Genomic DNA, 5,000 nt, shown 5'->3' on the forward strand with positions numbered 1-5,000 from the left:
CGACACACATACATACAGACATTTATATACGCATAAAAGATATGCGCGCGCCCAAATACAAATGCACACACATACGTACACACACACACACACACACACACACGCACATGCACACACACACACATGCACATATAAATACAAATACGCACACATACACACACACGCACATGCGCACGCACACTCACATACTCAAACACACACACTTCTTGTGCCATTACCGAAACGGTGTTTGCCAGTCTGACCATGGCATTATCGCTTCTGCCCACTTCCGTAAACTTCCCGACTCAAAGCTTGGGCGAAAGTATTTGAGGAGCATGCTGTTGCCCATGCAGTATGCCCCTTTTCTCTGCCGGATCCAAAGGAACGGCATAGACCGATATGGCTTGGCACCAGCGGCGTCGCAGGAGTTGCCAGAATGGGGTTGCCAGCGGCTATGCATGGACTAAACTACAAGGCAGCAATTCTTTTAACGGTAGGTTCATGTCTGACCACGCTCAGACATGAACCTACCGTTAAAAGAAGAATTGGGTCAGTGGGCCGCGGTGGCCGAATGGTTAGAGCGTCGGACTCAAGACTGTCACGACGGCAATCTGAGTTCGAGGGTTCGAGTCACCGGCCAGCGCGTTGTTTCCCTTGGGCAAGGAACTTCACCTCGATTGCCTGCCTAGCCACTGGGTGGCCAAGCCAGCTCAAGTCAGTGCCGGGTAAATAGAGATGGTGACTCGATAAAAGAAAAAAAAACACCGGGCGGAAGGCAATGGCAAACCACCGCTCTAAATTGCTAAGAGAAAATCATGGAAGCCCATGATCGTCAAGCCGCGGTGGCCGAAGGGTTAGAGCATCGGACTCAAGACTGTCACGATGGCAATCTGAGTTCGAGGGTTCGAGTCACCGGCCGACGCGTTGTTTCCTTGAGCAAGGAACTTCACCTTGATTGCCTACCTAGCTACTGGGTGGGCAAGCCAGCCCAAGTCAGTGCTGGTCCCAAGCCCGGATAAATAGAGAGAATGATTACCTAAAAGGTAACACCGGCACTCTCCGTGGAAAGGAACTGGGGACCCTACCACGTATTTTTTTTTTAATTAGTGGATATCAAATTCGATAACCATGAATATCAAATTCGATAAGAAAATTGACGTATTGATAAGTCAATATAACGAAAAAAACAGGCTTTGCCGATGAGGACGGCAAAAGTCTTGTTAAACAAATTGAGTGTTTCTCAGGATTACGAAAAAAAAAATCACCGAATACTGACACTGGGCCTGCAATGATGATCCGGGTGGGGAGGCAGTGCCCCTCATATCCGGTTTTCATTTAATATAAATATATATTTTTTTAACGGTAGGTTCATGTTTGAGCCGCCGTGGTCACATCATGATACTTAATTGTAGTTTTCATTTTGTGATGATATATAACATAAAAATATACTGATGAGCAACAACATCAAAGATATTTTGGGCTGTCGATGGTGCAAGTGGAAAGAGAAGCGCAAGATCAACTCAAACATGAGTATACCGTTATTGATGATGATCGTATCAGTGGACGAACTGTGTGATGACTATGTATGGCAACACTTTATTTTAGATAGAAGTCAGTCGCCCTGTCATTACGGTATGAGACGGATGTGCGTCAGTGCAGAGCCTCGTGTATATATTTTTTTCCTATCAATATATCACCAAAGGATTTACGTGATTGTATCTATCCACATCTGATAGACATTCTGTTGACATCCACACCCACGATAAACACAAAGAATCCAAGTAGGTTGCTCGGTAGAGTTAGAGAAGAAAAGAGATACGGAAAGCCCCGTATCTAGGTAAAATATGTATAGTACATCTCTACTATATTTTAAAAAATGGCGTTTGGTAATGCAATAATTATTTAAAACAAAATCGAAGTCTTCAATGCTTTTGAGAATCGTATCCGTGAAATTAAATCAGAGGTAAGAGATTTGTATGTGGCTCGTGATTACGGTGGACTTTTGATATTGATTAGTGAAATTCACAAAATTTCAAGCTGTTTGTATTATGATTATGTTGATATTTGTAATATCATCAAATTTTGTGAATCCCCTACTCAAGAGTTCAAAAAACAAATGCAGGCACTTGATCTACAGTATGAGCTACAGTGTGCAGATAAAAACGTGTTGGATTAGGAATTGGATTCAAAACAAGATGCTATAGTGTAGCTGCAACTCAACGCGAAGAGTATAATTCATGCATTGCAAGGATTAAGTGCACGTTGTGTCGCACTAAATGGAGAATGCGTAAAGTTGAGGGACGACATTGTTTAGATTTTCCGTTTTCCATTTTGGACGCTTTGTTTCAGTGAAATAAGACGGAATTTCAATGGAGATGCAGCTTCTGCACCGCATGTTGGGTGTATCCCATGTGATGATGACGGTAAGACCTGTAAGAGATAGAATGAGGGCGAATGGCTCAATTAGCTGTAGGACATACTTCATAAGAAGTCAGAGGGGGCACCTTCTGTTGAATTTTCTTTAAGTGTCCCTGTTTCTGAAGCTATAGATATTACTGTGAGGGACAACGTTTGGCTGATGTGGATTAAGAAGATCTTTCGGCCAAAGTGGTTGAAGAATGTCTTTTCTAGAATAAAGAAGGAAAATACTCCTTCCCATGGTTCTTCTGTACACGATTCCGAACCTGGTTTATCTGGAGAACGCAGTTTCCTAATAAGTGAAACTTCTCTGAAGACGGGACCTTCTCCCCATGGTTCTTCTGTACATGATTCTGAACATGCCTCATCTGAAGATAAGAGCACTTTGACAAATGAAGTTTCTCAGGTGAAAGGCGTTTGGCCAAAGTGGTTGGAGAATCTCTTTTCTAGAATAATGAAGAAAAATACTCCTTCCCATGGTTCTTCTGTACACGATTCCGAACCTGGCTCATCTGGAGAACGCAGTTTCCTAATAAGTGAAACTTCTCTGAAGACGGGACCTTCTCCCCAAGGTTCTTCTGTACATGATTCTGAACATGCCTCATCTGAAGATAAGAGCACTTTGACAAATGAAGTTTCTCAGGTGAGAGGCGTTTGGCCAAAGTGGTTGGAGAATCTCTTTTCTAGAATAATGAAGAAAAATACTCCTTCCCATGGTTCTTCTGTACACGATTCCGAACCTGGTTTATCTGGAGAACGCAGTTTCCTAGAAAGTGAAACTTCTCAGAAGACGTTGTTTCCTTCCCATGGATCTTCTGTACACGGTTCCGAACCTGGCTCATCTGGAGAACGCAGTTTCCTAATAAGTGAAACTTCTCTGAAGACGGGACCTTCTCCCCATGGTTCTTCTGTACATGATTCTGAACATGCCTCATCTGAAGATAAGAGCACTTTGACAAATGAAGTTTCTCAGGTGAGAGGCGTTTGGCCAAAGTGGTTGAAGAATCTCTTTTTTAGAATAAAGAAGAAAAATGATTCTTCTGTATACGATTGTGACCCTGCCGCATCTGGAGAGCGCGGTTTCCTAAAAAGTGAAACTTCTCTGAAGACAGTTTCTTCTTCCCATGGTATACCTGAAGCTAGCGATTTCGTGAAGACTGATCTTATTACAAATGAAAAAGAAATTTAGCAAAAATGGCTGGAAGAGAAAGGGAATGCTAATAAAACAATATGTTGTTCTGAACTTGCGAAACTAGTTAAAGAACATAAGTGTCGACGATGATATTAAAGTTGTGACTGTAAATAATTATATATGTCACACACACACAATATATATTATATGCATGTATATGTATATATATATATATATATATATATATATATATATATATATATATATACATACATATATATATATTATATATATATATATATATATATATATATATATATATATATATATATATATATATATATATATACATACATATCTTCTTCTTTTAACGGTAGGTTCATGTCTGAGCCGCCGTGGTCACAGCATGATACTTTAATTGTAGTTTTCATGTTGTGATGCTCTTGGAGTGAGTACGTGGTAGGGTCCCCAGTTCCTTTCCACGGAGAGTACCGGTGTTACCTTTTTTTTTTTTTTTTTTAGGTAATCATTCTCTCTATTTATCCGGGCTTGGGACCAGCACTGTCTTGAGCTGGCTTGGCCACCCAGTGGCTAGGCAGGCAATCGAGGTGAAGTTCCTTTGCCCAAGGGAACAACGCGCCGGCCTGTGACTCGAATATATATATATATATATATATATATATATATATATATATATATATATATATATTTACAGTATATATATATATATATATATATATATATATATATATATATATATATATATATATATAAAGTGTTGCCATACATAGTCATTACATAGTTCGTCCATATATTATACATACACACATAGACACACACACACAAACACACCTACACACACACACACACCTACACCTACACACACACACACACACACCTACACCTACACACACCTACACCTACACACACCTACACCTACACACACCTACACCTACACACACCTACACCTACACACACCTACACCTACACATACCTACACCTACACACACCTACACACACCTACACCTACACACACCTACACCTACACACACCTACACACGTATTTGTATTTGTATACACGTATGTGTCTGTGTGTATGTGTATGTGTGGGTATTTGTATTTGTATACCCATATGTGTGAGTGACGGTGTGCACACACCAATCGCCACATGCGAGTGCGTGGGTGCATCCCGCGCGCTTATTTACATAATTTTAGGTAAATTGAACCTAGATACAATATATGCATATATATATAATCTTTTATTTTTTTTAACGGTAGGTTCAAGTCTCAGCCGCCGTGGTCACAGCATGATACTTAGTTGTAGTTTTCATGTTGTGATGCTCTTGGAGTGAGTACGTGGTAGGGTCCCCAGTTCCTTTCCACGGAGAGTGCCGGTGTTACCTTTTTTAGGTAATCAGTCTCTCTATTTATCCGGGCTTGGGACCAGCACTTGACTTGGGCTGGCTTGGCC

This window comes from Penaeus monodon, chromosome 14 (assembly GCF_015228065.2).
Source record: "Penaeus monodon isolate SGIC_2016 chromosome 14, NSTDA_Pmon_1, whole genome shotgun sequence".
NCBI classification, from domain to species: domain Eukaryota; kingdom Metazoa; phylum Arthropoda; class Malacostraca; order Decapoda; family Penaeidae; genus Penaeus; species Penaeus monodon.